The sequence below is a fragment of the Pinus tabuliformis genome, chromosome Q, assembly GCF_031772625.1.
Source record: "Pinus tabuliformis cultivar Carrire ecotype Pingquan chromosome Q, CPIR1, whole genome shotgun sequence".
Classification (NCBI taxonomy): domain Eukaryota; kingdom Viridiplantae; phylum Streptophyta; class Pinopsida; order Pinales; family Pinaceae; genus Pinus; species Pinus tabuliformis.
The window spans coordinates 791,344,740-791,367,237 of NC_142296.1; the positions used below are offsets into that span (position 1 = coordinate 791,344,740).

Consider the following 22,498-nt stretch of genomic DNA (forward strand, 5'->3'; position numbering starts at 1 on the left):
AGGGTGCATTGCATTTCAAAAGTCCCTTCTGTGGGGTGCAATGGGCGAGAAATGACAAATGGCAGTGTCATTCCGCGAGGTGGAGAGGCAATGGAAGCTTCCAAAATCTTTTCCTGTGACACTTGCCTCACTGAATTCGACCAAGGATGAGTAAGAGGCCCTTAGTCTCCAAGTGGAAGCAAGAACTATCAGAGAGAAGACACTAATCAAATCACAAGCTAACTCATCCCCCTTACAGATATCTATATATGGATCCCTCATCCCAGAGATCCAGAGGCTGGAATTTTGCATATTGTAAGGAATTGCCGTTGGTTTCTAGAGACAAACATCAGATTGTTGGGTGATCTAAGCTTTGTTTGAGGTGAAGAGGGGCTTCTTTTCTGGGAGGTTGATGCTGGGTCGGAACAACTGGTTGTAACTCCTCCTAGATCTTTTCTTGTTTATCAATAAAAGCTATTTGAGTTTTCCTCCATGCTTTTGTATCATTGATGCTTGTTACATTTGTATGGTCAATTTACATCTAATCCTAAATTGTTTATGAATATAGATCCATGTCTTTGTATAGTGCTATGCTTCTCTGATCTTACAGGTACTTTGTGAAGCTAGGCGTGCAAGGGAGCAGGTAGCTAGGGACTATCAAAGAAGAGAGGGATCGAATCAAAGGATTAGCGCAAGACAGAGGTTAGTCTTTCTATTTCTCTCTATCTATAATTCATAAAGGAAAAACATAAGTAGCTTTTCTCTGTTTGTTTCTAAGGCAGCTGTCACACCTTAGTGGGGTAGAGTAGTTCTATATAGACACTTTTCCTTGTAACACCCCCTCTATGTTGGTGGTGTCGAGCATTGTCAACATTTTGGCACTAGAAGGAGGGTTAGATGACAAGTTGTGCCCATTGAGTCTATTTTGAATGTCTCATATTTATTACCTCTATCCCAAATAATAATCCTAGAGTGTTTTTCTAACCTATCCCACGGTAAAATTTTCATCTTCGAGGAACAAATTCATGACTTGTCTCAATTCAAGTTTGATGGTGATGGAAGTACACTCATAACTAAACACATATCTGATTTTCTTGGTTTTTGTAATCTCATGAAATCAATCAGGGATATTTTTTCTATGTATTATTTACCCTTACCCATGAAGGCCATGTTAATTGATGGTGTCATACCTTTCCATTTGCTTCCATTCGTTCATTTGATCAATTTCTTAAGGAGCTTCATCAAGCTTTTGAGAGGCATGGTTACCGAGAAGTTCTTAAAGGGATTAATCAACTAAGAATGTACCCTAATGAATCAATTGAAGGATTTTCTAAATTATTCCTTCACTTATGTTATGAGTTTCCTGGAGTAGATATGGACTGGAACTTCCTTAAAAGGAAGTTTTAAAATTTGGTTCAAATCTATTTACACAATGAGTCTAAACCCCTTGATGGTTCTTCTCTCCCAAATTTTTTAAATCATGAGACACCCCTAATTTCAAAGGAGGAACCTATTACCCCTTTCATTCCTTGTCCTCCTCCTTTTTTGATACCAATTTAGGGGCCTATATGTATTAATGATTAGGTTGGGAAATCTACAAATCAAATTCTTAATTCATCTTCTCAACCATCATCCACTTCACATTATCTTGATTTGATTGGGGATAATTTGGAATGCTTCATGGAACCTAAGGTGAAGGCCAATCTCAAGATCTGTCAAGATGAGATTATCACCCATAACTATAGTCTTGAATCTGATTTGAATCCATGTAATTCTATATCACCTCTTTCTCATGATCCCTTTCCCCATTAGCTGCTTGATCAACCTATTCCAAATCCAAGTAGTGATTAGATGCGAGGAACTCACATTTCATAGGTAGAGAAGTAAAAAAGTGAATATTATTTCAATATTTCTTATCTTTTTCAAAGTCCTCCATGTTAAGATGGTGTTTCTCCATTCTTGGATGATAATAAATCTAGTAATCGTGGTAATCAATCAAACAAAAACAATTTTCCTAATCCATTTAAAGCCTTAGGAAATAATCATTCTAATGATGATGATTTTATTGTTGTACATGGTGATGAATTCCCAAGTGCATCTACTGATGTTTTGGCTTCTCAATAAGGTTTTTAATTGAAATATTCAAATCTAAAATCTAATTTCATTAAAGAATATGTTCTTATGGAAACTTCCTCTTCAACTCACTATCTCTAGTGCCCTACTGATTTCAATGCATTAACTTGTGAAGAAGATACCCCATGCTATTAAAGTTCATCATATAATGAGTTGGATTTTGAATTAACAAAAGGTAGTGAGGTTACCCATAATGAAGAACAAGGTAAGGAAATCATTGAATATCCATTCCATTCCTTATCATTTCCAGCCTTGCATGAAGAAAAATCTTTTGTTCAAGTTACTCATGAGATTGATTCAATATATCCATGCTTAGATGTTCAATATGAATAATTTGTTGACTTGAGTAATATTTTTGTTGACTTTGCAAAATATGATCCAATCAGTGATGAAGATGGTTGTCGTTTGGATAGTGGTCATCTTGTTCAAATTACTGATAGTAGTTGTCCACGCACCATGCATGATTTGATTCAATCTTTACAATGAAATTCTACAATCCTTGGAAGTTTTGGGATTTTTCACAAAGTTGAGGCACTTCAACTTCCGTTGATGGTTATGTTAGCTTCTCACGACTCTGGTAAGGTCCCTGAACTAAGTCATATCTTGAAAGATATTCATTATTTGATATATAACTTTCAAGATTTGGTTTTTGATCGGATTGAAGATTCTATTTTAGTTAGACCATCTCCATGCAAACCTCTTGTATCAAACTCGGTTTTGGAGTGTATACCTTTCATTGATGGAAAAATCTGTGAATTCGATCATTTTAAAGATTATCATTGGTTGAAAGATTCATACCTATAAGATTCTTTTAAAAATAATTAGCTCTAAATTTTTCTTGTGAATGTTTTTATGCTAATCATTTTCTTCATGGAGTCAGATGCCCCCTTGGGTGTTAATTAATTCTTGAGTTATATGGTGAATCAAATCCATATTTTTCACCCATTACACCCTGACTAGTTTCATGTGTTTGTTATACTAACATTCATTTTCAATTCTTTCAATGATTGTGATGTCGGTTTAGTTTATAATTAGGTAAAAGGAAATGATTTGTCACATTTAGTATGTGAGGAAGATGATTTTAGTATTTAGAGCATTTGCAAATTTGTTCAAACTGATATATCTTTGTTTTAGCTAAATCCACAAGGAGTTGTTTCTCCATGATCTCGTGTCCTGAAAAAATCACCAGACAATGAAAAATAGAATCAATGGGACAAAATATAATTCCTGACCCAAATTCTCAATCATGCAGTAAACAATCGGATCTATGCTATAAAGATGAGGGACCAAACCTGGATCCTCGCATGTCGGGGGGGGTTTGAGTATGATGCAGATATTGCGCTCCAATTGAGTGATCCAACACATTCGCAAGAGATCCCTATCCCTGCACACAATCATGACAAAACAAAGATTACATGTGATCTTCCTCAAAATATTGATAGATAAAAACAATAGATATTGATATATATAACATGATGAAAAAAACTCATATAAGGAAGGGAACAAAGATTTCCATTAATCACAAAAGAAACAATACAATGATGGTGTTTCACCTCCAATTATCTTCTCCACAATCCGGTAGAGTTTCCCCACTATATCCAAGAAGTGAGCATGAAGAGAGTTTCCCCACTATATCCAAAACTCCAAAAAATAGTTGACCCTCTTAGATGGTCTAGTATAATTAGGCAGAAGAGAGGTCCCGGGAGAATGTATCTAGATGCATAGGACAAAGAGAAGTCATAGAAAATTCTAAGAGATAAGTCTTTGCCAACTCGAATAGACAAGGAGTCAAACTGATCTCTTAGGGACTAAGGCACTCTAGAAGAAATCCCTGGTCATTGGCACTAAAAGGGGAGAAAACGTCTATGGCTACTCCCATAGAGTGGGCTTGAGAGTGACTTTAGGTCTACAATCACTCCCATAGGCTTCTGTGCAAGAAAAATTGGGTCAAACTGGTAGAAAAATAATCATGAGTCTGGAAAAATTCATTCAGACTCAAGTATTGAGAGTTAGTGACCTAGAGAGGTAAAATAGGTTGATAACAAATGCCCCTTAATGTATGAGGTCAAAAGAGAAGTTGATGGCTGAAATACATTATGATAAAGCTCAGAGGTCCAGATGAGAGTGAGGAAACAAAACCAGGACTACAGATTGGACAACTTTGGATATGAAGTCTCATATGTGTTGATAACATCCCTGAGGCGAGCATACCCATGCTTAGTCATAAGAAAACACTAAACAATGCCACCAAAGAATACACTAGGGATCCATGGAATGAAGTATGAGAACATAGCTATGAAAGACATACACAGTGGATCCATTTGACTCAATAGATAGAACATAGCCACCAACAAATACAATCATGTATGTATGTCACAATATGCATCAGTAGAACTATGGACACATGACAAGAAAATAAATGTCTCAAGATAGCCCTCAAAGTAAATCAAATATACATAACTCCAACGCAGCCTAGGAAGGATTCCATATTTTATTAAGATATCCCTAACCCAAGATCTTCGACATAACCTTGATGTCATGAATCTACACCATGTGAATAGATGAATTGAAGTCGAGCATGGTAGAGACTGCCTCATTACCAGCCAAGGAGGTAGACCAGTAATAGATGTGAGGGAATACACCAATGAGGAAAATGGACCCAAAGGTACCTAGTATAGTCCACTAACTTTGAATAAATGAGCTAATGTCAAACACTAGTGAACTCGATCAATCAGGAGCCAATTATGTAAACCCAATATCGACCACGAGGAATCCTGGCACTGAGGTCTGCAAGCTCCAAGGTACTACTAGTTCATAGATTAAGCTCTTGGATACTGTGCTGAAGTTGACAAGAGAAGATCCATTGAAGGAGGGCCTTAATGTATCCCCCATCAATCGACACAGAACAAACCAGGATGATGTGGTGAATGGATGATGTCATGAAGTGATGAAGTACAACTGACACGGGGATGGACGACTCAAAAAGGTTGTTGGGATAAGGTCCTTGGGCTCAATTTTGTTATGTTTTGAGTCCTTTTTGTGATATCTTTTTGTAGCAAAGGTAAAGTCTCCACAAAATGTGGAAAGCAGAGCGCAAAGCTAAGTAGAGTAAAAGGGGCTTTAGTACCTTAGGCGGGTAGGTGATAGAGCTATTTTGAGACTCGCCCATGGTCCATGAACCATGTATTATAAAGCAAATTCTATAAGTAGTTGATTCATAGTGAGTCTTAGAAGATAAATTTTTGTGAAGAATCATTCTAAGGGAAAGGTGCTAAGGAAGGAAAGGTTTGTTTCATGTACTTAGGCGAAAGGGGAAGGCTCCTGCAATTGAGTAAGTGAAGACCTTGGTAAGTCTGCAGCTAAGTGCATGGGCCCCTGCAACTGGTGCATAGGGATAAGAAGTTTGTATCTGAATGATTATACTTAATAAAGACTGTTTTGGGCCGAAATTGAAGCATTTGCGTCATTTTATTTACTTTTGCAAAATTTATGTATCTTCACTCTATAATTTGTTTTATATGAATGAATGCTTATTTACTACGTGAATGTGGTAGATCTATAATCTTTAAGCATGATAAGTATAATTAACCACCTTCGCAAAGGTATGAACGTCATTTAGCTAGAGTTGCAGTAGTTGTATTTCAGAAGAAGTAGATCTGCGCGAAGGTATATCTGAGCTATAGGATCCTTCGGAAGACCATCACACGGGCCTCTGGATATAGAAACCTTGTTCTAGCATCCCCCAATACTTCTTCGAGTGAGACTAGAGCTTGCACTACGCAGGTTGTTACTGAAAGGGCCAGCAGTTAGGGTTTTGTTGCTTGTGGTAGTTAAAGTTGAACTTGGGTCAGGCCCCATAAAGCCAACAGATGGTTTCATTGCTGGGATTGGGATCAATCTGAGGAATGTGTGATGTCAAATAAGTGGTTCCCTACTAAGAAAGAAATTGAGAAGTGGCTCGATCAGAAGGAACACACATTTGCAACTCAGGAGAATAGGAATCTATGGTTATCCAAGGAACACTGGTTGAATAGATACATATACTTAGACAAGACTGAAAACCTTTTTTTTTCTTCCATTGCAAATTGCATGAGTGGTTGTCTAGATTGGCTGATAGTCAGGGTACGTGGAGACTTGACGACCATATTGTGTGGACTCCAGAACTGGTAAGGCGCCTGGAATATTACGAAAAAAAACATCACGTGGGTTTTTGATCACTGGATTGATCGTATCATAGGAGGATTCGTCACTAAACTTTTGATTGGTATGTCTATCAGCTATAGAGAAGCATAGCACAAGCTCTTCAAGGGATCGCGAGGTAAGTATTTAAAATCTTTGAAAACTTGGATTAAGATGTTGTTGTGTGAAAAACAGGTTATGCCATTACCTTGATTTTTGGGACTACGTGAAGCGGAAAACCCTTAAGAAGGAATGGAGAATCAGGCTCTGAATATAGTTCGCTATTGGGATCCTCTTCAAGCAATGATGAAGGAACTATTATGAATACACCGCGAAGTGCGTTGCAGTTAGTAAGTCAGGGTATCCTGTGAATACCTCATCCATCCACTCCACCTTCACCTCCACCTCCACTGCATACACCTACACCTTCACCTCCACCTCCACCTTTGCACCAACCATTCAACATAGAGAACGCAATGAAGATGTCGATCTTTAAAGGGGCAGGGAGCAAAGACCCTGAACAATTCTGGTTTGTTGAAAATGTTGTATGGACAACACAAAAGCTCATTGATTTTTATCTAAAGAAAGCACAGCTGATCACAATGCTACATGATAGGGTGCTAACTTGGTATATTAAATTCTGTCAATATCACCCTTTCGTGACATTGACAGATATTCAGAAAGCATTGAACAGTGAGTTTAAGAAGCATAAGTCTCAAGTGTAGTCTGTCAAAGAGTTTAATGAGACACATCAAATGGTAAATGAATCCTCATAGGACTTCAATCAGAGGCTAAAATTCCTAATACGACAGGCTAATAAGAACATCACGGATGATCAACATAGAGATTGGTACATTACTTCATTGTTGCCTCACCTAAGATTACCATTATCACAACAGAAGAAGTTGTGGAGATTATGATGAGGTTGGAAGCCTCGCTAGTGCAACATATGAATATCGGAGTACAACAAATTCACTCGCAGCTGGAAATTCTGCACTTGGAGTTGCAGAGCCTGAAGAAGTGAAAGGAAGCCTAGCCTGAAGTTTGCACAAAAGTTTGGTGCTTGAAATGCGAGGGCCATGGTCATGATAAGGGTCATTTTCTAGTTTATCAGAATTATCTTATTTGGGGGGGGGGGGGGGGGGTGTTTCCCCCTAAATCCATAAAATACTATTGGGTTGAGCACAGGAGCCATGCCATGGTGCGCTATTTGTCAGGTTATAGGACAATATATGACAGATAATTATCATTTACTACATGAGTTTGTATAGATCCCCCAACAGTTGTTTTGCAATTTCTGCAAATCTATAGGTCATGATTAGCGCCATTTTCGAAGTTATGAATTAATTATGGATAGGACCCCTACATATCCAATGTAGGCAGAAAATCAGCCTCAATATCAAGGCGTGGGTGCAACGCGTGGAGGATTCCAAGGGCATGGGAGAGGAGGAGGAGGAGGGGTTGGCATAGGTCACAAACAAGTTATTTGTTATAACTATGGTGAAGCTAGACATTTTGCGCATGAGTGTTAGAACCCAACACATCCATCTTTTCAATATTGCAGACATTTTGACCATGTGATAGAAGATTGCCCAATACTTATAGAAAAGTTGCAATAAAAGAAGACACAAACCCAACAACCTACACAGAATACCCATATGATGAGGGCAGAGCCTCGCGAAGAATATCATAGCATTAATATCATAATGTAGTGGTATGGCCATAGGAGAAGATAAGGGGAAGAAACCAGAGACGGATGGATGGGTGCGCAAGGCCACTGAAAAGGAATTTAGGTTTGACATGAACAGGACTAAAGAAACTTTTATGGAGGCCAAAAACAATTTTTTTGAAGCTTCTACGTCGGGGAGTCAGGAAAAACCAGTTGGAAATAAAGAAGTGCAAGATGTGGATCCTTCGCTGTTAGCCACGTTTCTCAAAACTTGTATGAATCTATTGAGGGATAAGAAGGGGGTAGAATGGATCCAAGAGTTGATTGACAATTGTATGGGAAAAATTAAGATGCCTTCATAACATCATGCTGGCAAAAAACTGGGTAAACATAAGAAGCAAACCGGGCATGAGATAAGGCTAACCGCACAGATTGAAGAGTATGAAATGGACCAAGTCATCTTGGATTTGGGTTCTGATGCGAATGTATTGCCTAAGAATACATGGGAAAGGATTGGAAGACCTGCACTGTGATGGTATCCTATACATCTACGCATGGCCAATCAGCAGAAGATCATTCCTATGGGACACTGGTATGGGGTAACAGTCGATATTGAAGGAGCAAGTGCTCTTGTAGATTTTGAAATAATAGAAATAATAGATGAAGGAAATAGTTACCCTGTGCTACTAGGAATTGATTGATCCTTTTATATGGATGTAGTGATTAATATGAAGAAGCGAAAGATGGCATTTGAGAGGAAGGCGCTCATGGTTATTGTGCCACTTGACCCTACTGAAAGAGCACGCTACATTGAACCGGTCCATGACTATGAGGAAGATGATGATTTGGATCAAATCTACAAGAATACTCCACGCAACAAATATTAGATCAATCCCACTACAGATGGATGGATCATGTGGGATAGATACAAATCCTGTATCTCAAATTCATATGAGGAGCTCGAACACTAGTAGAATAGGCTGCATGAGGTCTCTACGATACGTTGCAATATGATGAAAAAATTGTTGTGGTGCGTATTTACTGAGGTAAAAAAATTGTTGGGTGCAGTATAGGGTTTATAAATGTACCAACATTTAATTTTTCAATTTGGATAGTTCGCAAACTTCGTGACACAACACTGGGAATGCTAAAGAAAGCCCCTCGCAACCTACAAAACAAATGCTAGTCTATCTTGCATATTAATCTCATCAATAAATGAAATTCTGCACTAAAATAGAATTCGAGAAAACACCAATCCAAACAACTAAATTATGTGGGAAATAAAAGGGCAATTAACAATGCAAAAAGAAATTTAGAAAGGAAATCATAATTGGAAACCAAATAATGTCGACACAATATCAAGAGACTGTAAATGCTGGAAGGAATTCAAAATCAATTCAAAATCATTTCGCCTATACTAATTCTACTTGTACTAATTCTGGGTGAAATTAACTTGAAAGGAACGACAAGTAAACCTACTATGTAAATAACTATATGAAAGAAATTAAATTAATATGAATCTCACCTTCCTTGTCCTTGAGAATAAATCATGGAGAACTGACCAGAAGTTTAATGGAAAGTAAATATTATTGTTTTCAACATAATGCAATTTTCATTCATTAATATCGGCTCCGCGGCATACAAGTAATATATGGTTATTGTAAGCATAGATTGAATGAATATATCAATACCTCAAAACCATAATTACTCATATCGTTTTCATGTTCTGGAATATAAATCAATTACAGCTCATCAACGCATAAGGCAATCTTGTAGATAAGAACAACTAGAGGGACACAATTTGATATGAAGAAATATCCCAAGTGTAAGCAAAAATCTGAAGTACATGTACAATTTATTAATGCTGCAAATCAATGAAGTTTAGAGCTGAAAGGAAAATGTTGCAGCAAATTAGATAACAATAATCTGGAGAAGGAAAGAGACTATAAAATATTAAATAAACTTCACACAATAAATGAAAATTTAAATGCTAATTAATTTAAGCAATGAAGAGTGGTGGCACGTTGGTCTGGTGGCCAACCCAGCCAGCTCACACCCTTAATAAACCTGGTTCACACAGTAATTAGAATCATTAGACACAACAAATAGATAAATAGAACATGTTGGGAAATTGCTTCAATTAATTCCTTAAAAAAACAATCTTTACATCAAGCAGATAATGCTCAGCTGTAGCAAGACAAGAGGAGCAATCCACCAGTTATGAACTACGTGAGGCTACATTGGGATATCTCCTCTTCCCTTCTGCAGCTTCCTTCGTGCGCACAGCCTCTGGCTCAATCAATTTCCTAATTCCTGTCTGTGTAATTAATTGAATAATTGACTGACTCCCTATTATTTCTCCCAACAATCTCTTGTATAGCATCAAATTACAAATTGGGCCTTTTAATTCAGCTAGTTAAAATATAGAAGATTATTAGTTTAACAATTTTCCGAAATAAGAATTAGTTTGAACTGAGCGTCGAAAGAGGGAACGATTCTAGTGAATCGTTCCTCTTTTCCTGGAGTAGTTGTTGCTGGAAGGTGCGATTCAACTGAGAGAAGTGGTCTCATACTCCTTCACCATATATGCCCAAAACAGAAAGAAGTTTCCATACAATCATATCCAATAGTTGTGAACAATAAAGAAAGCCCAAACACTCTAAATTTTGATCGGTCCAAATTGACTAGTTAATATTTTGAGATCGCAATCGTGTGGGATCAAAAGTGAGTTCAGCAGAAGGTCGAAGCCAATTAGTAGCATTGATGAAACTCCTATCCAGAAATGGTTTGGCTTCTTCAGCTGTGAGTTCCCTTGTCCATCCAGATTTCATGGTAGTTCCTGCACCAGGCCCAAAGCATTGGTGCATTCCATAATATGCAATGTTTTTATGTCGCGGGTGACCAAAGTCTGACCAGGCTTCAGGCCCAAGGTTGACGTTGAACCTTGTTGTACAAAGAATCCAATGGTGCTTCATTACTGCCACTGTCAACATTCAAATTAGCCTATTAGACCCTAAAAGCTACAATGAACTGGATTCCAATGATGGCACCACTGCACTAGAAAGTTCAAGTCGAGATACACGCAGAGCACCAATCAAGTGTTCAGGTGGCTCATCCATGCTATTTCCCTGAACAAGGAAAGCCATATCAACCACCAAAGTTGTCACAACTCCCAAAACTAAACCCAACACTCCATTAATGACAGTTGAAGAACCTATATCAACATCTACCTCTAGGTACCTTTTCCCACGGTAATAATTACAATCAACTGCCTTGCCCAAAATACAAGGTGTACTCCCAACACTCTGCCTGACAATCCAGGAACCCTTTGGAATAGATGGAATAAATTTAAGCCTACTATTCCTAAATTCATTATCGCCATCTACAAAATGCTGCAATAGTGACCCTTGTTACACTAAAAAATGTCACTATGGCTATTTACAGTTGGTATGGCTCTATCAACAGTCATACTACCCTCTTAAGCAATTCTTATGCCTCTGCTATCCATTTCAAACTCCAAGAAAGAGAGAAAGTCTTTATAAATGTGTTTATCTCTGGGTAAGCAGGTTCTCTCAAACCTTGCCTGCGGGTACGCACCTATTGTTCATGAGGTCTGCGTCCAAGGACGCTCTGTATCTAAAGGGGCAGGTGCGTCCCTCTGAAAAGGTTAAAATGCGCAAGTTTTATCTTCAAAAACTTACTTGTGGTCATTTCTAGAGCATTCTAGAAGGTTGTTCGACGTGTATTGAGTGCCTTCAGATGGTTCATGCACCCCTACCAAAGAGGAACTTATCCCATCAATAAGGGAGTGATCCCATCCAAAGAGGGGACTATCCCATTGATGGTGGACCTGATTAACTTCCTCTTGAGCACTATAAATATAGGCATTGGGCCAGAAGGAGGGAGGTTGAAAGCTATACATTTCTAAGGGTAAATGTTGTAGGAATTAGGACTCCCATTTAGAAGCTTGTGAGGAGAGATTGCCATCTTTGCTTGTTCTATTTGGAAGTGGGTGAGCTTTGTCAAAGTAGAGGAAGACTCTTGTGGACCCTGGAAGGAGCTTGCACAACACCAAGGCTCAGGTTGTAATGGTTCCTTTTGATTACCTTTAATGCAAATTGGTCCATTCTTCTCAATAACTTGTTATTTATGGGTTATTTCATGTACTCCTTGGTCTATATGTTGAATATGCTTTGTTTTATGTTATAATCAGGTGCTATTTAATTGTTTGACTGTTGGTGATTGCAGGTTTTGGAGAAAAGGAGGAGCTCATCCAGATCAACAAAGCTTGGACTTCTACAACAGCGTTTGGACAAAGGTAAGAACGAAACACTTGATTTCTCATATCATAATGCATGTTTAGAGAAGGATAGCTCCAGTTTGTTTTGTTTGTCATTAGAATGTCTTAGACTTCTAGGAAGGTCGGTTGTGTCCGCACTCTTGACTGATTCCGTGTGACAAATTGGCGACTCCTTGGTTCTCCTTCATTGAACCAATCCCCCACCATCCTTAAGGCCTTTGATGGCCATGGGTTCCGTCCGTTTGGTATTCTACAGGAATTGCCTATAGGGGTAGAAGGTAAAACCGTTAGTCTGGATGTGGAAGTGGTTGATGCCCCTCTAGACTACAACCTTCTTTTGGGTCGAAGTTGGTCATATGCTATGACAGCGATCGTTTCATCGGTCTTCAGAGTAATTAAGTTTCCACATAACGGTAAGATCGTGACTATTGATCAGCTGACATACTTTTCATCCGACCCAGCCTCTTCAGAGAGTATTCAGCATGTCGGTAAGACGACAATCCCTTATAGGGACGTTGGTGTAGGTTTAGTTAAGGATTCCGGTTTACTGGGAACTTTTCCTCTCCCTCCGCTCAGCGTAGAACCTTCGTTTGCAACAATTCATATGATTACATCGGAAAACATTATTTATGGTGATCCTTGGTTTGTCCCATCTGACTCTGAGATAGACTCATTCGGTAATGCTATGCCCTTGAGTCCATATGAAATTGCTTATGAAGCTCTCATGTCTTTTATCGACTTTCATTCGACTGAGGTCAACCAAATGAATGTGGTCAGTGAAGAGTCACTTTTCACCTCACCCTTAGAATGGATAGCGTTTCCCGAAGTCGTGTCATCTGACGAACAACTTCGCGAAATCCTAAGTGTAGACGATCTACCATGGGAGGATCTCCATCACAGATCTTCGTTTTTACCTAAGGATGATGCATTTGAAAATGATTTTTCATCTATCTTTACCGCTGAATATGTCAAAAACGCTCAGGATCCAACGAAACATTCTGATTCAGAGTTGAATTTAGGGAATATTTCTCGTACTATTCCCATTGATATTTCAGTGAAGCCCGGAATTGAGGAGAACATTCATATAGGTGCCGCATGTACAGAAGAAGAAATCCAAACTTACAAGGCCCTATTCCAAGAATTCCGCGATGTGTTTGCCTGGTCTTACAAGGAAATGCCAGGAATCGATCTTGCCATTGTTGTTCATGAAATAAAGACCTACGCGGATGCTAAACCCGTCCGGCAACGGTTGCGTCAAATTCACCCTCGAAAAGCGGCTGCGATTAAAGCAGAAGTCGAAAAGCTGTTGAAAGCAGGTTTCATTTATCCAATCCCGTTAACAGATTGGGTATCGAATATTGTTCCAGTCAATAAGAAACAAGCAACAATAAGAATCTGTATCGACTATAGGGATATTAATCGAGCTTGTCCAAAAGACAACTATCCTACGCCTTATATCGATCAAATTATTGATGATTGTGCCGGAAGTGAAATGTTTTCCTTCATGGATGGTTTTTCAGGCTATAATCAAATCAATATTCTACCTGCCGATCAACCAAAAACGGCATTCATTTGTCCATGGGGGACATTTGCTTATTGCAAATTACCTTTTGGGCTTAAGAATGTCGGGGCCACTTTTCAACGGGCGATGTCTTACGCATTTCACGACATCAAGCACATTGTGCAACCGTATCTCGATGATTTACCTGCTCATTCTTTACGTCGAGCTGATCACCTTGTCCACCTACGAGCAATCTTTATGAGGTGTAGGCATTATCGAATTCGGTTGAATCCCCACAAGTGTGTTTTCTGTATAGAAACAGGTCGATTGCTGGGATTTGTTGTTTCAAAAGCCGGCATTCGCGTCGATCCCTCGAAAGTCGAGGCTATCATCAAATTGCCTCCTCCTTCGAGTTTGCGCCAACTCCAAAGTTTGCAAGGGAAAGCAAACTTTTTACGCCGATTCATCCCAAACTACGCCGAGGTCACTAAAGGTTTTACACGGTTGTTGAAACAGAACGTTCAGTTCTTTTGGGACGAGATTGCCCAACAATCTTTTGATGCACTTAAACACGCGTTGACCCATGCACCGTTGTTGCATCCTCCCAACTACAACCGAGACTACTTCTTATACCTCGCAGCTTCGCATTCCACCATTGGAATGGTGTTAGTTCAAGAAGATGAATTCGGAACGGAGCATGTGATATATTATCTCAGTAGGACCTTAAATCCCACTGAGCTAAAATATTCGCATGTGGAGAAATTGGCTCTGGCAGCCGTTCAAGCTGTCCAGCGTTTTCGTCACTACATTCTTCTCCGTAAAACTACAGCTATTTCAGATTGCAACCCTATGATTTACATTTTGACAAAACAACTGCTAGGGGGCAAGTACTCTAAATGGATCGTTATCTTGCAAGAGTTCGACTTGGAGTTGGAGAAGTCCAAGTCTAAGAAATCCTTAGTTTTTGCGGAATTGATGTGTGATTTCCCGCGTACTAACACAGAGACTGTGGCAGAGGAGTCTATTGCGGACGAATCTTTGTTTCTTATCAGTACTTTAGATCCGTGGTATGGGGATATAATCATCTATCTCCAAACCCAAACCTTTCGGCCAGAAGCTTCAAAGGTGGAACGTCGAAAAATTCGGTTTCAATCCCAGCAATACAAAATTATTGGAGATACACTTTATCGCCAGGGGGCAGACTTAGTTTTTCGACGTTGTCTAACTCACGAAGAGGCTGAGAGAGTTTTAAATGATTGTCACTCTGGAGCATGTGGCGGTCATATGTCTGGGTATGCCACAGCTCAGAAGGTGTTGCGCGCTGGTTACTTCTGGCCATCTATGTTTACAGATTGTATCATTGCAGTCCGGAAGTGCCACAACTACCAAGTGTTTGATCGAAAGATGCGCGCACTGCCTGCTCCTCTCCACCCTATAATTGCCGTTGGTCCATTCGCCAAATGGGGTATCGACTTTATTACTTGTAACCCTCACTTGGCCGGGGGGCATGCGTATATCATCCTCGCGGTTGATTATTTCACTAAATGGGCCGAGGCGATGCCTACATTCGACGCAAGCGGCAAAACAGCTTCAGTTTTCATATTCAATCATATTATAACTAGGTTTGGTGTCCCACAAGCAATCATTACTGACCATGGGAGCCATTTTCGAAACACCATGATGACTGAACTTACAAGCCAGCTTGGTTTGCGCCATGACAGCTCTACTCCTTATTATCCGCAAGCCAACGGCTTGGTTGAGTCTATCAACAAAGTTCTGGTTATCATGATCCGACGAACCATTGGTATTCATCGGTCGAATTGGCACAACATGTTATTTTCGGCGCTACGGGCATACCGAACCTCAGTGAAAACCTCAACAGGGTTCACTCCTTTCCAGCTAGTTTATGGCTTGGAAGCGGTGTTACCCATTGAATGTGAAATCCCATCACTTCAAATGGCTGTCGAATTACTCCCAGCTACTTCCGAAGAGGAGAAACGTTTATTGTACTTAGCTAAATTAGATGAGACTCGACGTGACGCTGCATTGGCAATCGAGACTCACGTGAAGCGAATGAAAGCTCAGTATGATAGAAATGTGACCCCTCGAAGTTTTTCGGAGGGAGACCTAGTGCTTTTATACGATCAAGCTAACGATAAGCTAGGTGCTGGAAAATTCGTTCCCATGTGGCATGGACCCTATATTGTAAAGCGAAAGCTAGCAAAAGGGGCTTATGAGCTGGTAGATTTTGATGGGGACACTTTGGGTAAACCCAGAAATGGACTTTACCTAAAGAGGTATTATGCTTAAATGGTGGGTATGGAGAATTTTTAGTTAGGTTAGGTTTTCTTTCTAGCTAGTATGATTGTTAGTTAGTTAGTGTGCTTAGCTTAGTGAGTGTGTTTTTCGTCGTTATTCTGGCTTATCTTGGTTTTACTCTTGATATTACAGATGTCGACGCCTCTCCAAACATACATTGGATTTGCTGATGGTGCTTGTCGTAGTACACAGAATATCTCTTCCGCAGCTTGGGTTATCTATTCACCCTCTGACGAGTTAGTTTCTATGCATGGGGTAAGCCTCAGTCAAACAACGAACAACATTGGAGAATACAGTGCAGTGGTTGAATTATTATCCGAATCTATTTCATTTGGAATTCGACGTTTGATAGTGAGGTTAGATTCTGAACTTGTTGTATTACAGCTTAATAGAGTTTATGCCATTAGAAATCCTGTGTTATTAAGGTTGTTTTTGAGAGTGCGTCTCTTGGAACGTGAATTTGATTACATTGAATATCAGCATATTCCAAGGTCCTTAAATACATTAGCAGATGCAATTGCTTCTCAAGTGTTGGACAGACATTTACGATAATCATGCAAGTAAACTTAAAAACATTTCATCATACATGTTAAACAAGATGAGCCGGTAATAGTGATATATATATAGATAGGAGTGTGTCAAAAAATATACATCGTCTTCGATCATAGGTTGAAAAACACCTTATGATCGGCAAAAATGATAGAATACAAAAAGTCAAAAATGTCACATGTGTCTACAAAGTGACTAGCCAATCACTCGTGGTGCTCCCTATACGACACCACTGCACGGGCTACCTTGCGCAAAAATCTCCTAAACGGTCCAGGGACCACGACCACATAGCGCTGAAGTCTGATAGGAATATCATCCATAGTAGTCTCAGGTATATCCGCCGTCAGACGCTGTAGATCATGCTCCAACTCAGCTAGTACCTCTGCAGCCGCCGTGTCCTGTGGGGCCGGTACCAGTGCAGCTGGATGTCTCCTCTCAAAAGGCCGGAGGTTGGCTGGACGCTGTGGACCAACATCTGCATTTTGAAAATTTTACTGTCAATTTTGAGACGATATATATAGAAAAGAAAAAAATACATAATTTGAAAACTCGTGAAAAATAAAGTACCTCTGTCATCCCATTGTTCTCCCTGTGGAAGAACCATGTCCGGATCACCTCGAAAATCTACTCCGGCATACGGAAAGTCCTGAATCGCAAACACCTGGTCCTCTAACCAGTGAAAATAACTGTCAGTGAATCGAACAACTGCCGCACCCTCGTCCGGATGCCGGGCCATCACCGCAACCCATCGTACCAGCTTTGGCTCCTGAGGACCCAAAATATCAACAGTGAGATGCTGAGGGATCAAAATCGGAATTCTCTCTAGGGAAAAGCTCACGACTATAGGCCCATATCCAAAGGTCTTTAGTTTCCCGGTCTTTGCCCTGGTCAGTTGAGCTTTTAAGTTAGCCGACACCGCATCACACCAGTTGAAGATGGTGCCTTGGAGACAGTCAATTGCCATCCGCATTTGGGACCCAGTGGCAATATGTAAAGTGGCTGAGCCACAAATCCTGGTCACAGTGAAAGCTAAGACCATGAGTTCACACCGAGAGATGTATTTGATCTCTATGCCTTTCGCATGGTGTCGATCAGGTAGGCACCAATCTGCTCGGAGACTATCAAGGGATTGGCCACCCGGCCTAGTCCCGGCTAGATTGAGTTGCTCGCCTCTATTCGTCAAGCCAGTGAGAAAGTAGATATCAGAGGGCTCTATCTCGAGTTGTTGCCCCCCGATATAAAAGCATTGCTCTTGAACATTTCATCTCTTGACCAGCCACTCCAAGAATCTTACCTGAGCCCTCATGCCAGGTATGGCCCAGTATTTGTATAATCCACATCCTCTTAGGGCATCAAGGGAAGGTTGATGATTGATTGCAGCTTCATCAACCTCCTCATGCTCTCTTTCTCTCCAATCCAGCATGATAAGTGCCCTACACATGAACAAACAGGCATTAAAATCAATTTTGGGTAAATTCAATGGTTAATTTGGGAGCTTGGGGTTTCAAAATCCGCGTTTTGCGGAGGACGCACCCCGCGTTTGGCACACAATGCGCCGGGACGCAGGTGGCTTGAAGGTAGCCTGCGTCCCCCGACCTTTTCCCTGTGTAGGAAAAAGTCGAGGGATGCAAGCCAGCCTTTAGGGAACCTGCGTCCCCCGCGAAGCGGTTTTCAAAACCCAAAACCCCCCAAAAATCAAAAATGAAACCTAAAATAAATTTCTAAACGGATGAAATTGACAAGGAGGATGTTGTGAAATACCTGGAAGAAACGGCGGTCGATTCTAATGGTCGGATTTTCCACAGCGACCACGGGAAGTTTCTTGTCAAAAGCTCCTTTTTCAACCTCAACAGTCAAACGGTAAAAATGACATGGTAAAAAGTCTTTTTATAGGTTTTTTGGATGAATTTGTTCATTTTTCACCATGGAAAGATGTTTTTCGATGTATTTTTGCCTATCTTAAACAGGTATGAGTAATGTGTCGCTTTTGTGCAAGACAAAGGGACTTAGAAGGAAAATTGTCATTTTTTCACGAACAAAATATCAGAGTCATCTTTTAAGCCCTTTTCTGACTCCTAAAACATGAAAAGATTGCCGAGCGTTTCTTTTACACTCGTTAAAACGGAATTAAAAGACGGTCCCCTTATAACTCTTTTCTGACCGTAAAATCAGGAAAAGATTGCCGGGTTTTTGTCGTTTCAAACTCGATATGGAAATAAAACGACGTGTCCTTGATCGCTTTTTACTTTTCAGGTCAGTGGCACTAATTATGAAAGTACTCCTTGGTCGCAAGATCAAGCGGTTCCCCCAGGTATTATTTTATACTTTTTCGGGCTTGAGGGACGCAAATCTACGAAAAAGTTCAACTTGGAGTCTTCTTAAGTTTTTCAGACTCTCTAAAATTGAAAAACGCCGAGCTTCTCCTATACTGGGCTCGTTAAAATTTCACAGTAAAGGACCTGTTCAATTACAAACAGGAACGAACCACTCCTTCCTAGGGTTCGAATCAAAACTAGGTTGGACTCATCCGAAGGATGAGCTTATAATCAAGCACATGTTATCCTCCTCAAGCTTGTTAAAAATAAAGAGGTACTTGCCAGAAATGGTGGGGGAAAAGAGAGAAGAATGAGCCTATTTGTTACCTTTTGTCTCAGAAGAAGCTTTACTACCACTCTTGAACACGACACTTTTCATTCACCTGGGTTGGGAAATTCTTTACCTCACAGTTGATCAAACCACTTTGAAAGTCTTCAGCCGGGTTCCGGGGATTAACTTTGAGTTATTTAGCACCAAACCATCTGTCGTGTCGTTATGTGTTCAAGAGGTCTGCAAACAAAACTTTCATCTGCAAAATACTTGTCATCCATTTGACCATCCCTGAGTCAGTCCTTACAGCAACATTTCTTCAACTTATGATTTCGTGTTGTGGGCTTGCCTGCAACGGGTCACTTTCTATCAACATCAGCACATTATCTAGAGAGATGACTTAGAAATCGTCAGTGCCTTGAAGTCTGCATGCATCAATGGAAGATTTCTCGCCTTTGACGTCAGTTTACATCATTGACTTTCGATCGAAGGATTCCGTGAAATGTTCGACATCAACTCATTCATTCACATCTCATGGATTGTACTAGGTACTTTGAGAACCATTGACATTACTGGTGGTCTCTCTCACGCTTGTTAGCAGTTCACATCATCGACTGGTAATCAAGAGGTTTCTACCATGTTCGACATCGACTCATTTATTCGCATGGCTAGAATTGTACCAATTCGAGAAGTAGGAATGAAGACCCTGGATCAAATCTTTACCATCCAGGCTGCGAGGAGTTTTGTATTCATTATCTAAGTAGACTAATCATAAACAGATGGCTGCGTCCATACTGTGTCTACAAAAGTCTATGATTATGATGTACTGCAAAATCATTCCTGTATCAGAGTAGTTAGTCTGTTAGTTAAAGTTTTAATCTGAGTATGGGAATGCCTACCTCAGTGATGATATAATCTTATACATGTATTTTGTGTTGAAAATTGCAGGTTCTGACCGGGCTCTCCACGGGATAATCCTTGAAATGATAAAGCGCTTCACCCTTCCTAGATAATACAAAACCCTAATCTATTCCAGGCTTCGCACTTTAGGGGGCAATCTGTTACACTAAAAAATGTCACCATGGCTATTTACAGTTGGTATGGCTCTATCAACAGTCATACTACCCTCTTAAGCAAGTCTTATGCCTCTGCTATCCATGTCAAACTCCAAGAAAGAGAGAAAGTCTTTATAAATGTGTTTATCTCTGGGTACGCAGGTTCTCTCAAACCTTGCCTGCGGGTACGCACCTATTGTTCATGAGGTCTGCGTCCAAGGACGCTCTGTATCTAAAGGGGCAGGTGCGTCCCTCTGAAAAGGTTAAAATGCGCAAGTTTTATCTTCAAAAACTTACTTGTGGTCATTTCTAGAGCATTCTAGAAGGTTGTTCGACGTGTATTGAGCGCCTCTAGATGGTTCATGCACCCCTACCAAAGAGGAACTTATCCCATCAATAAGGGAGTGATCCCATCCAAAGAGGGGACTATCCCATTGATGGTGTACATGATTAACTTCCTCTTGAGCACTATAAATATAGACATTGGGCCAGAAGGAGGGAGGTTGAAAGCTATACATTTCTAAGGGTAAATGCTGCAGGAATTAGGACTCCCATTTAGAAGCTTGTGAGGAGAGATTGCCATCTTTGCTTGTTCTATTTGGAAGTGGGTGAGCTTTGTCAAAGTAGAGGAAGACTCTTGTGGACCCTGGAAGGAGCTTTCACAACACCAAGGCTCAGGTTGTAATGGTTCCTTTTGATTACCTTTAATGCAAATTGGTCCATTCTTCTCAATAACTTGTTGTTTATGGGTTATTTCATGTACTCCTTGGTCTATATGTTGAATATGCTTTGTTTTATGTTATAATCAGGTGCTATTTAATTGTTTGACTGTTGGTGATTGCAGGTTTTGGAGAAAAGGAGGAGCTCATCCAGATCAACAAAGCTTGGACTTCTACAACAGCGTTTGGACAAAGGTAAGAACGAAACACTTGATTTCTCATATCATAATGCATGTTTAGAGAAGGATAGCTCCAGTTTGTTTTGTTTGTCATTAGAATGTCTTAGACTTCTAGGAAGGTCGGTTGTGTCCGCACTCTTGACTGATTCCGTGTGACAACCCTGGCAGTAATTGCCTCAATATGAAATATATAACCATGCTATAGTGTGTCGAGCCGGGTACTTGGAGGTTTATAACTAGTGAAAATAATCCATTTTTTGCAGCAATCCATAATGCATAGAGGTAGTAGAAAAATTATCATAGGATTGCCAATTAACATTGGCCACAATTCGAGCACCATGAAGTGGAGGGTTTGAGTACAGGTACAACTTCACACACAATGATATCAGTGTAAAAGTTTGCATGCTGCTAACAAAATACCACTGCCTTCATGAACAGAGCATAAGACCAAGTTTGAGTTCAGCATAGTGCAGGAAGCCATAAAATGGCTCAGGCAAGTAAATGCAATGGTGTAGGCATGTAAATGCAATGGTGCAGGCATGTCCCAAAGTATAATCAAACCGGTTTTAATCCTGCAACATACAAACCTTAATTAAACTCTCATTAATGCTATTTTAATCATGTTAAAACAAAGAAGTAACAAATACTCTTCGAAAATAATCATTTAGCCAATCGACAGTATGAGAAAACTCAATCAAAATAAGACAAAATGGAGACCCAACAAAAACTTCTTCATTATGATGGATTAAATGATGTTAATCTCTTTTTAGATGAGTTTGAAAGGGAGGTACCTGAGGAACATTGATTCCAAGCACTTGAATTGGCACTGTGATCTATGCTTTCCTATTGATGGGGTACAGATTAGGAAAGCTTAACTAAATAGAAGGAATACAAGTGGATGATGAAGCTAAGGTTTGGATATGCTAACACCTGGATGAATGAGAAGTATAATGGGAAGGATGATCCACATGAGAATTTGGAGTGGTGGATGAAAGATTGGGGAGAAGAGCCACAACCAGAATGAGTGCATATCTTATGTCACACCTTAGATACTCTTCCAATGAATTGGTATTTGGAAACAGATCTACGCAACAGGACAACTGAATAGGATATCTTGAGGGAGAGTTTCTTATTAACTTTCAGTTTTGAGAATGGATTTGAATGCATTGATGAAGTGGTCTAGGAGATTAAGGCGGTTATCTTTAGAATGCTTGAAGAACCAATGGAATGGGTACAACTATACTGGAGTACAGAATTGTGCTACACATTGGAATGCTACAGTGTGATTGTTGAAGAAGAAGAAGATGATCAAATAAAATCAACATTCCAT

At 39.9% G+C, this 22,498-nt stretch overlaps 1 pseudogene; it reads right to left on the minus strand.

Annotated features, from left to right (window-relative positions):
* Window positions 1-10,980: 10,980 nt before the first annotated feature.
* The window catches only part of LOC149221862 (protein ENHANCED DISEASE RESISTANCE 2 pseudogene), a 90,390-nt pseudogene continuing 78,872 nt past the window's right edge, over window positions 10,981-22,498 (minus strand).